The sequence below is a fragment of the Pelophylax lessonae genome (genome assembly GCF_965119305.1).
Source record: "Pelophylax lessonae genome assembly, chromosome: 4".
NCBI lineage: Eukaryota > Metazoa > Chordata > Amphibia > Anura > Ranidae > Pelophylax > Pelophylax lessonae.
In genome coordinates this window covers 24608500-24621126 of record NC_138771.1, presented here as the reverse complement: position 1 = coordinate 24621126, position 12627 = coordinate 24608500, and the positions used below count along the sequence as shown (strand labels likewise).

Below are 12627 nucleotides of genomic sequence, written 5' to 3'. Positions count from 1 at the left end.
CATAGTTTATTTACAGAGAGCGTGGCTCGGGACCGCCCCCTGGCTATCTCTTCATTGGCTCACTGTTATTGACAGCAGCAGGAAACAATGGCTCCTGCTGCTTTGTAATTCAATGAGGAGAAAGACCCGGGAGAGCCACTGCTCTCATGCACATCGCTGAATCAAGATGAGGCTCAGGTAAGTAGAGTATAGGAGGGGCAGGGGCTTAGGTAAGTAGGGTATAGGAGGGGCAGGGGCTTAGGTAAGTAGAGTATAGGGGGGCAGGGGCTTAGGTAGAGTATAGGGGGGCAGGGGCTTAGGTGAGTATAGGAGGGGCAGGGGCTTAGGCAAGTACAGTATAGGAGGGGCAGGGGCTTAGATAAGTAGAGTATATGGGGGCAGGGGCTTAGGTAAGTACAGTATAGGAGGGGCAGGGGCTTAGATAAGTAGAGTATATGGGGGCAGGGGCTTAAGTACAGTATAGGAGGGGCAGGGGCTTAGGTAAGTACAGTATAGGAGGGGCAGGGGCTTAGGTAAGTACAGTATAGGAGGGGCAGGGGCTTAAGTACAGTATAGGAGGGGCAGGGGCTTAGGTAAGTAGAGTATAGGGGGGCAGGGGCTTGGGTAAGTAGAGTATAAGGGGGCAGGGGCTTAGGTTAGTAGAGTATGGTAGAACTGGGTGTGAATCCCAAAAAACCTTGGTAATAATTGTAGCCATCATCCCTGGGAAAATGTCTTGAACAGAGTTGGTGCCTAAGGCCAAGGGGGCTGGGACTTTATGGGCTTAGTAAGACAATTGTGTAAGAATATTTAACAATTTATTGAAGATAAAACATGAAGTCGTTGTAAAAACACTTAATCATGTGTATGGGTTACAGACCCATAGGTGATGGTGAATTAAGTAAGAGAAGAAGTGATAAGGTGATATGGTGACAAAGTAAATATGTCTCCCTGTCAGTCCGTGCTTGTAGATACAGCATGGGGTCGGCAGGGAGAGAATATCTTGTGTCCTACGCGTTTCGGCATATACAATACGTTGCCTTTGTCAGGGAAAGTTTGTCCACCATATCTGAAGATATAGTAGGTAAACAATCAAAATATATTATGCTTCCTGTGGATGGTTTCCATTGGTTGCATAATTTAATACATACTTGTAACATATGTGTCTGATCCTGGAACCTTGCGTCTCATCTTTTAAGTTAATCACACAGGAATTGGTATGGATGCTGCTGCTGTGGTATATAACATGGTAAATATATTAGGTAGTTGCTTTAACCTTGGACTTGTATGTGTGTAAGTAAGCATCAATTACTTACAATCAGTGTGGTTGCTTGTACACACCAATGGGGGATGGATCCCGGTCAGTTTCCGGTTTGCCCTGAGTGGTGGGGTTGAAATAAGCCAATTATGTATCGAACACCTGGTTTTATTTGAAGAAAATGGTTGCTTTAGCCCCGGTTTACACTTATGCGAGTGCGGGGTTCGCATGTAATGTCGGAGCGCACTGCTCCTTCATTACATGCGATCGGCTGTGCGGTGCGAGTTTAGCCATACACTTTGTATGGCTAAATTCGCACCGCAGCAAACACGCACAGGACCCTTTTTGGAAGCCGCATCAGGATCGGAGCGCACAGCGGTTCACACTTGTGCGATCCGATCCTGTGCGAACTGCACGATCGCACTGCGATATGCGATCAAACTGGGGGTGTCGTTAAGATTACATTGACACCCCCAGCGTATCGCATGTGGCAGTGTGAACTGCCGGGGGTGCGCGTGCGATGCGGGAACAGGCTGCGGATTCGCAGCCTTCCCGCACTCGCATAAGTGTGAACCGGGGCTTAATCATGGATTTCTATATATGTAAGTGTATAATTAATTACTTACAGTCAGTGTAGTTGTTTATGCACACCAGTAGGGGGTCAATCCCGGTCAGTTTCCGGTTTGCCCTGGTAATGGTGAGAATGAAAATAAGCCAATTGTATATAGAAGACCTTATTTTATTTGAAGAAAAAGCCATCAATGCATACAGTATAGCATTGTGGACTTGCTTAGCAAACTCACTGTTGGTAAATGTTGGTCCATGGCTGGGTATCCAGAGGCAGCGAGTCCTGGGCGTCCGTCACGTTCCCTCAGCAAGAGGGAAGTGGCGCCCTGTTTCAATTCCCCGGCTTTTAAACCCTCCCGCGCATGCGCAGATATGCGCATCGGGGCGCCACTTTCCACGGCTGTCAATCAAATCGTCGCCATTACTAGGAAAAAATTAATAAAAATATAATAAAAATGACAAATCTTTGTCTTAGTTTGTAGACGCAAAAACCAATCAAAATACGCTCATTGCGATTTTTTTTACCTAAATATGTAGCAGAATACAAATTGGCCTACAAGGATGAAAAAATAAAAATTTTTAATTTTTGGGAATGTTATATAGCAGAATGTGAAATATATTGTTTTTTTTTCCAGAAATGTCGCTCTTTTTTTGTTTATAGCAGAAAAAATAAAAAAAATAACACAGGTGATCAAATACCACCAAAAGAAAGCTCTATTTATGGGGAAAAAAGGCCATACACTACATTTTATTTAGGTACAGCATCGCACGACCGCGCAATTGTCCGTTAAAGTAATGCAGCGCAGAATCGCAAAAAAATGGCCTGGTCATTAAGGGGGTAAATCCTTCCGGTCCTGAAGTGGTGAAGTGAAATCTGGTTACTGCCCTTCATACAATATAGTTACATAGTTTGTGAGGTTGAAAAAAGACATCAGCCCATCCAGTTCAACCCAATATATTGCATTGCTGTTCACAAAGACATTAGACAAGTATATGGAAAGAGTATCCATTTAAATTTTTTTTTCCCAATAAAAATGTTATTTTATTTAAAGTAAGTAACATACAGCGATGATTAACATACATCGAATTTGAGCGTAACACATCAACAGATTAAAGTATTAACAGTGAATTACAAAACTTATTAAAAGTGTTGGACAGAGTCCATTTTAATTTTTATTATATTAAAATATTAATTTATATTAAAACCGTAAAAATGATAATACATTAGACAGATGAAACTTTTTCTCTGAAGTGTCTGAAAATCTGAATTCCCCATTCCAAAACTCAAAGACAAAGAACGTCTAGGAATAGAATCCTGATTGTGAACTCTCTGATCTCGGCGAGAAGGGAGATTCATGTATTCAGTGCCAACTGTCATTACAATTGGTGGATGGTGAATTATTCTTTAAGAGTCATACATATAGCAATGAATAATGAAGCGATCGGCCCTATTATGTAAATCTAATAAAGGTGTCGTTTTAATTTTTCACCTTGGAAAATGTAATTTGCATGTTTTAAAAAGGACGGAAATTGGTTTGTTGGATGAGAAAGGTACAGGTGTTTAATTTAATAAATATGTTCGGTTCGTAGATGATTTATCTTATGGAATGTTGCGGTGTGGAGCCTCACCATTACATTGATCTTCCTATAATTTAATCCGAACATATCTGCCAACTTTATAATGGCCCAAATTGGCATTTATGGGACCATCTTTCAATGTATAGTAATATTGCTGTAGCCCAGTGGACGTCTGGCACCTTTCTGTTCTCATTATATTCTTATACTGCCATGTGATTGACCACTTGTCTACCGGGGAAATTAGTTTCACACACATTAAAAAATTAGCATTTTTTTTTTACTGGAAATTACCTCCCGCTGTCAGAAAAAATGGATTTTTGTAAGATCTTACCGTAAAATCCTTTTCTCTTAGCTCATTGACAGACGTAGTCCTCTTTGATTCATATCAATTGGGTTATGCTGCCCTCTACAGGAGTAGGACTAGGCAGAAGGAAAACGTTCTGGCTCCACCTTAGGGGCAGTCCCAGAGGGTATATCCCCTCTCTCTCTGCTACAGGATGTCAGTTATGTTACAAAGCAGTGTCAGAGAATTTAACCCAACCCAACAGTAGAGGGGCGGGTTCTACGTCTGTCAATGAGCTAAGAGAAAAGGATTTTACGGTAAGATCTTACAAAAATCCATTTTTCTCTGTCGCTTATTGACAGACGTAGTCCTCTTTGATTCATATCAATTGGGACGTCCCAAAGCAGTGCCACAAATGAGGGGTGGGATTGACTAAAATCAAAATCCTATCTAGAAGGCCCAACCGGTGCCAACTAGAAGTTCAAAGGCTCATCAGACTAAAGGGATGAGACTCAAATAAAAATCCAACTGAAAAGAAAAACCCTCGAGGTAGACCGCCGGTCTCCTCAAATTGCGGCCTGCAAAACCTTGCGGCCAAAAGAGGCATCTGACGATGCCATCACATCAACTTTATAGAACTTTGCAAAGGTATGCACTGAGGACCAAGTAGCCGCCTTGCAAACCTGAAGGACTGACGCCTGATGGCGAAAGGCCCATGACGCACTAAGCGCCCGAGTAGAGTGCGCTTTAACAGGGAACGGGGGCTCCCGACCCTTAATAGAATAAGCCTGTACCACCGTCTGTCTGATCCATTTGGAAATAGTCGCGGCAGATGCAGGCAACCCCTTTTTGGGGCCATCCGGGATCACAAAAAGTGAATCCGTCTTGCGAAACGAGTCCGTCGTTTTCAAGTATACCCTGATCGCCCGAACCACATCCAAGGAGTGTAAAGCAAACTCCCGATGATGGCTGGGCTTAGGACACAGGGAAGGTAATACAATATCCTCATTCAGATGAAATTCTGAAACCACTTTTGGTAGGAAGGATGGATTCGGACGTAGAACCACCTTATCTCTATGAACCACCAAATATGGGGAACGACAAGATAATGCAGCCAGTTCTGACACCCTGCGTGCAGAAGTGATGGCCACCAAGAAGGCCACCTTCTGGGATAACGTAGGCAAGGGAATCTCCCTAATATCTTCAAAAGGAGGTTTCTGAAGAACCGACAACACCAGATTAAGATCCCAGGGCGGTAAAGGCGCGCGCACTGGCGGAGCCAGATGTCGCACCCCCTGGATGAAATTCCGTACCAAGGAATGAGTAGCCAAAGGTTTCTGAAAGAAGATAGCCAATGCTGAAACCTGACCCTTGATAGTGCTCAAGGCCAGTTTCTGCTCAACTCCTTGTTGCAGAAAAGCCAATATTCGGTTAACCGAATAGGAACGTGGAGGAAACCTAAGAGATTCACACCACGCAATATAAGACTTCCATGTGCGATGATAAATCTTTCTGGAAGTCGCTTTCCTAGCTTTAATTAGAGTAGGAATAACTGAAGTTGACAACCCTTTGTCCTTCAGCACCTGGGTCTCAATAGCCAGGCCGTTAAAGCCAGCGATTGTAAAGCAGGATGGAAGATTGGTCCCTGAGACAGCAGATCTTCCCTGAGAGGAAGTCGCCACGGGACATCCGCTACCAGTCTGACCAAGTTGGCGTACCAGGCTCGACGAGGCCAGTCCGGAGCTACCAGAATAACTGGGATTCCCTCCACCTCTATCCTGCGAAGAAGCTTCGGCAGTAACTTGAGAGGAGGGAAGGCATACAGTAGCTGATACTGCCCCCACGGGGCGACCAGCTCGTCTGCGGCTTCTGCTAGAGGATCGTGGGAGGGAGCCACAAACCTCCGCACCTTCCTGTTGAGTCGAGATGCCAACAGATCCACATCCGGGGTGCCCCAACGAAGGCACAATAGGTGGAACACTTCTGGATGGAGGGAGGGACCATTCCCCCTGATCCAGAGTCTGACGGCTGAGATAATCTGCCTGCCAATTCTCCACTTCCGGAATAAACACCGCGGAGAGAGCTGGAACACATCGTTCCGCCCAATGAAGAATGCGGGCCACTTCCCTGGTCGCCAGGACACTCTTGGTGCCCCCTTGGTGATTGACATAAGCCACAGCTGTGGCATTGTCCGACTGGATCCGAACCGGGCTGCCTTGGAGCTGCTCGGTCCAGTGTATCAGACAAAGTCTGATCGCCCTCAGTTCCAATACATTTATCGGTAACCTGGACTCTTCCAGGGACCAGAGCAGTTAATCGACCGAGAATTCCTCCCCAACCGGAAAGGCTCGCATCCGTGGTCACAATCATCCAGTATATTGGCAGAAATGACTTCCCCTGGCTGAGCGCCGGAGATCGAAGCCACCAGACCAGGGACTCCCTGGTCCACTCGCTCAATCGGATCCGATTGTCCAGAGATTCTGGATTCCGATTCCATTTGAGAAGAATCTCTCCTTGAAGGATTCGGGTATGGAACTGGGCAAATGGTACTGCTTCGAAAGAGGCCACCATTAACCCCAGGACTCTCATGCAAGTCCGAAGAGAAGGCCAGTTGTCGGATAGTAACAACTGAATTGCTGATTGAATTTTCCGGAGTTTCCCCGCAGGAAGAAACACTTTTGCCCTGGAAGTGTCTAGAATTAGACCCAGATATTCGAGCCTCCTGGTGGGAACCAGAGATGACTTCTGCAGGTTCACTAGCCACCCGAACTCTTGCAAAGAGATCATGGTGATCTCTAGGTCTTGTAACAAGGTCTGTGGAGACTCCGCACGGAGTAGAAGATCGTCTAGGTAACCTAGAATCGATATGCCTTGTTGACGTAACAGCGCCAACATTGGGGCCAAAACCTTTGTGAAGACCCGAGGAGCCGATGCGAGACCGAAGGGTAACGCCGCAAACTGATAATGGTTCTCTTCTACAGAAAAACGCAGGAAACGCTGATGTCCTGCGTGAAAGGGAATGTGAAGATAGGCATCTTTGATGTCTATGGACGCCAAAAAATCCCCCTGATGCAGGGAGGCTGTCACTGTGCGAATGGACTCCATCCTGAATTTTTGTGTCTTGACAAAGAAATTGAGTGCTCTTAAGTCCAGAATTGGACGCACCTTGCCCTCTTTCCTGGGTATTGTAAACAGGTTTGAATAAAACCCTTGAAAACGCTCTGTCCAAGGAACGTGGACTACCACTCCTTGTTGTAGTAAATCCGTGACCGCTTCCCGCAGAGCTTCTAAGCGATCCGGAGATAGTCGGATATTGGAAGGGAAGAATCGCACCGGTGGGAGAGATTGAAACTCGATCTTGTAACCTGACCTTATGACCTCGCAAACCCACTTGTCCGGGATTCTGGAAAGCCATGGATCCGGAAACCGGCGAAGACGTCCCCCCACCCCCGCTATGGGTGGGGGCGCACCTTCAGGCTTTAGTAGTCTTATCTTCAGGTCTGGAAGGGCCGGGCTTTTGCTTGCCCGACCAGCGCCCCTTAAAACCTCCCGAAGGAGTTTTGGAGGGCTTTGCTTTTTCGCCCGTGGGGCGAAAAAACTTCTTGTGGGCGGAAAAGGAAGGCCCCAGTCTCTGACGAGGTCCTTTACCCTTAGTACTTTGTGGCAAGAAAGTGCTCTTGCCTCCAGTGAGATCCTTGATAATCTCATCTAAGTTGGCCCCAAATAGGCGCTCACCCTGAAAAGGGAGATTAGCCAAAGCCTTCTTGGAACCTTGGTCTGCCAACCAACATTTTAGCCACAGTGTACGCCTGAGAACCACTGCTGAGACTGATGCTCGCCCCAATAATGGAGTGGCGTCTAGCGCAGCGTCACAGATAAACTGTAACCCTTGTATCATCTGTTCTAACAGATCTGATACTGCCTGAGGGATATCACTCCCTTCTAAATCCCGGCGTAACCACTTGGTCCATTCTGTTACAGTTTGAGAAACCAGACCAATAGCAATTACTGGTCTGAAAGCTGACCCAATCAGGGAAAAGATGGCGCGAGACACGGCTTCCACCTTACGATCCACTGGATCCTTAAAGGACGGAGCATCCTCCAATGGGATAACCGTAGATTTATTCAATCTGGAGATTGGAGAATCTACCATAGATGGTACTGTCCACTTCTTGAGGAGGGATTCCTCGAACGGATAACACCTATTAATGCGTTTGGAAATAGTAGGGGCTCGTTTTGGATGACCCCATTCTTCCTTAATTACATTACTGAAACACTTGGGTAAGGGAAATACTTTCGCCATTTTGGCGCGTTTATTAGTACCAAATGGAATCTCAGTATCAGTTACTTCTGATGGTGTAACCTGTAGTCCTAAGGTTTCCCGAACGGCTACAATTAATGCGTTTACCAACGCTTCCTCTCGGGCTATGGTAGATGCTGAGACATCCTCCTCACTGTCTGAAGAGACAGTACCCGAGACATAAACCCCAGATGAGGTACCTGCAACTGCAGGGATAGGCTCAGACTCTGAATCTGAAGTTTCAGATGAATTGGGGGTAGGCGGGGGTCGTTTCCTTGCGCCCTGTCCCTGACAAGCCACTTCCACCCGGGAAAAGAACGTTTCCAAAACTGCTGACAATGACTCAATAGTCAGTGGGGAACTGGAGGGTCCTGCAGCCACCTCGAGGGGATCAGGTGGAGATACATGTGTGGCAGGGTCCATGTTAACCCAGGACACTTTGCCAGTGAAAAAATTTTAAAAAATAAAAAATACCTTTTTTTTTTTTATCTGTAATCCACCAGCGCAATAGCGCCCCTCAGCGTACCTGCTTTGGACCCCCACAGAGAGAGAGAGAGAGACCCCAAGGGCTCACCACCTGATGCAGAGAAGTTTCCTTATCAAACTGCTGTCAGCGTTGTCCTATGCAGACTGGGAAGTCCTGTACTAGGTTTCCCGGGTAAAAGGAAGTGGCTCCGCCCCCTGTGCATGCCTTCCGGCGTTCCCAGTTGCTCCTCGAGGTCGGCTGGGCACATCAAACATGGCCGCCCCCATGTAGAAGACAATAGACTTCGAAAAAATGGCGGCCTGCGTGACCTGCGGGCGGCCTGTGTAGGCAATGCAGACATGCGGTCTACAACAAAATGGCGGCGGACTGCCGATCTAGCGTGGCTTCTCCAGTGCAGTGGCCTGTGACCGGCTCTGGAACGGCTGATGGCGGCCTGTCGGCCTGCGGGAGCATGGCGATATGTACAGTCTAAGGTAGGCTACACCTCCTTTGCTCTGGATGCTTATATGTTTACTATGGTAAATCGAACCAGGCTTCCTTGGATCAATCTGCTAGAGAAACCAAGGCTGCTGAAGTGTCAGCTCCCAAACCAAGGTTGCTTTTAAAGTGTTAGCTCCCAAACCAAGCCCGCTGAAGTGTCAGCTCCTAAATCAAGGTTGCTAGAGTGTCAGCTCCTAAACCAAGGTTTGCTTAGAGTGTTAGCTCCCAAACCAAGCCAGCTGAAGTGTCAGCTCCTAAACCAAGGTTGCTAGAGTGTCAGCTCCTAAACCAAGGTTTGCTTAGAGTGTTCAGTTCCCAAACCAAGCCTCTGGAGTATCAGCTCCCAAACCAGATCACACTATCCAGGGGATAGGTGAATTTGTCATAGGCTAAAGGGGGAACCTTAATGTCAGAAAGGATCTGACCATACACAGAGGGGCCCGTATCCCGAAAACCCCACAGGGGGGAAGGGGGAATATTTACTCACCATACCGGAACTGACGGGAACCCTCTCTTCACAGTACCCTCTCCACCGAGATGGGGGGCTGTCGACCAATACGGACGCCGTGACTCTGCTGGTTCCTGGCGTTCAAGCGAGACGATCAACTCGCAGGGTCAGTCCCCGTCCAATGGGACTATGTCGCGGCTGACCCAGCGCGGAGCTATGGTCTGCACGCGCTCGTAGGCTGAGCCGGGGTGACCACTGGATCTCAACATCCAGCCCGTTGCCCGGTCCCGCATACTTACTTGAATGTGTCGCGGCCGACCCAGCGCGGAGCTATGGCCTGCGCGCGCTCGTAGGCCGGCTGGGGTGACCACTGGATCTCAACATCCAGCCCGTCGCCCAGATCCGGCGTGATTTGCTTGAAGATCTCACAGGAAAACTGGAGAAAACTACCTAAAAAAAAGAAAAAAGTTTTTCTAAAAAAAATCTTGCCAGGACCAAAAGATCCCAGCAAGGAGCTTAGGTCCTTACTCCTGACTAGACAGAAAAAAACTGACATCCTGTAGCAGAGAGAGAGGGGATATACCCTCTGGGACTGCCCCTAAGGTGGAGCCAGAACGTTTTCCTTCTGCCTAGTCCTACTCCTGTAGAGGGCAGCATAACCCAATTGATATGAATCAAAGAGGACTGCGTCTGTCAATGAGCGACAGAGAAACAATGGCGCAGGGGGAGGGACTCTGACATCAACATTGGCTGTGCTGATGGGATATCAAGCCGTTTTTTTTTTTTTCCAATCTTTTTTTTTTTTTATTAACCACTTAAGCCCCGGAAGGTTTATGACCAGGACTATTTTTTGCGATACAGCACTGTGTTACTTTAACTGACAATTGCACACTCCTGCGATGCTGTACCCAAATAAAATCGATGTCCTTTTTTTCCCCACAAATAGAGCTTTCTTTTGGTGGTATTTGATCACCTCTGCGGTTTTTATTTTTTTGCGCTATAAACAAAAAAAGACCGACCATTTTGAAAAAACAAACCATTTTTTACTTTATGCTATAAAACATTCCCAAGAAAAAAAAAATCAAAAATGTTTTCATCATTTTAGGGCAATTTGTATTCTACTACATATTCTTGGCAAAAAAAAAATTGCAGTAAGTGTATATTGATTGGTTTGCGCAAAAGTTATCGCATTTACAAACTAGGGGAAAGATGTATGTTATTTTTAGTCATTTTTATGTATTTATTTCTTTAACAAAACTATTTTTTACTTTATGCTATAAAACAAAAAAAAATAAATAAAAAAAATCGAATTTATTAATCACTTTAGAGTTAGACCAATATGTATTCTGCTACATATTGGTAAAAAAAAAAATCCCAATAAGCGTATATGGATTGGTTTGCGTAAAAGTTATCATGTCTACAAACTAGGGGAAAGATTGAAGTCATTTTTATTTATTTTATTTTTTTTACTAGTAATGGCGGCTGTGACGAGACCCTTGCTCGCTCGCTTCCCCGACACTCCTCTGCTACCAGTGAGTCAGCTTGCAGATCGCAACGTCTGAAGGTTCGGTCAACCAAGGCTCCGGGATCCGAACTACAGCTATGTGCCGTCCGGAATCCATTAGAACAAACACCAAGCAGGCTGTATGTAAGTTCAAACAGGAAGACAATTTATTGGAAGAACACAGCCCACTTTTATACAGAATTTGGAACATCCTGCCCCCAACAACCGCTTTACCATTGGTCAATTGCACAGTACCTGCAGTTCCCCTTCAGGTCCTCCTAAGCCATGCAAATGAGGACTTGAAAATGAGTCAGCAGGGATTGGTCCAGCTTGGATAGCTTGACCGTAAGGACTGTTATGTGTAATGAGACAGAAGCCCCAGGGGGCAATCAATGTATACAATAGCCAGACACAGAACAATGGTTCCCTAATGAGCCCCCAATACACATTACTCTGAGTGTCAATACATCCCTTAGCAGACAACAGGGGAGTTCATTAGCACACCTGACAATAGGTGAATGGAAAGCCACCTCAGACAAAAGCAAAATTGTTAGACAGTCTGTCTCCTCATTGAACTTCCTGGAATGACCATATTAGGAGTTGTACTTCCTGGTCAGAGACCTCATACTGTACAGGGAATACAAATCTTCATATTACAAGGGAGACATTATTCCTGAATATGACTGTCCCATTTGTAGTAGTCTAAACCATATTTTCAGTGTTCACCACCCCCCTGGTCACCCTGCATCCATAACAGATGCAGGGTGACTTAAACGTAAGAGAACCCCATAAGGCTGGGCATGGTGCCCCCCAACCTCTCTAAAGGAATTTGGGGTCCACAACCCCCATGCCCAAAGTGACTCCCGTCACAGCGGCGATCTGTGATTTTTAGCGGGACTGCAACATTGCGGACAGATCGGACCCCTAACTGACATTTTTGATACTTTTGGGGGAACCAGTGACATTACTACAGTAATCAGGGCTAAAAATATGCACTGTCACTGTACTAATGACCAGGGCCGGGACAAGGGGTAGACAGGAGGGGTGGCTGCCCTGGGTGCAGTGTATTTTTTTGCAGGTATGGGGGTGCCCTGACCCTAACTCCAATGGAAGGGGGGGATGCAGTTTGTCATCGTTGCCCTGGGCGCTGGATCACCAGGTCCCGGCACTGCTAATGAAACTGGCAGTGAAGGTGTTAACACCAGGGGCGATCAAAGGGTTAAATGTGTCCCTAGGGGGTGCTTTCTAACTGGGGGGGTTATGTTTACTGAATAAACACAGGTAGAGCTTTCTTTTGGTGGTATTTGATCACCTCTGATTTTTATTTTTTACGCTATAATCAAAAAAATACAGTTTTGAAAAAAAAAAAAACACAAAACTATTATTATTTTACTTTATGCTATAAAACATTCCCAATAAAAAAATGTAAAAAAATCGAATTTATTCATACTTTTAGACCAATATCTATTCTGCTACATAGTGGTAAAAAAATAAATAAATCCCAATAAGCGTATATTTATTGGTTTGCAAAAAGTTATAGCGTCTACAAATTATGGGATATTTTTTATGGCATTTTTATTTTCTTTTTTTCTAGCAATGGCGGCGATCTGCGTTTTTTAGCGGGACTGCAACACTGCGACGGACAAATTGGACACCCAATACTTTTTGGGGACCAGTGACATCAATACAGTGATCAGTGCTTAAAAAAATGCACTGTCACTGTACTAATGACACGGGTAGGGA

General features: G+C 45.8%; 1 protein-coding gene across 1 annotated transcript in view; it reads right to left on the bottom strand.

Annotated features, from left to right (window-relative positions):
• The window catches only part of PCSK6 (proprotein convertase subtilisin/kexin type 6), a 487218-nt gene that overhangs the window by 306235 nt on the left and 168356 nt on the right, over window positions 1-12627 (bottom strand). The window lies entirely within an intron of this gene.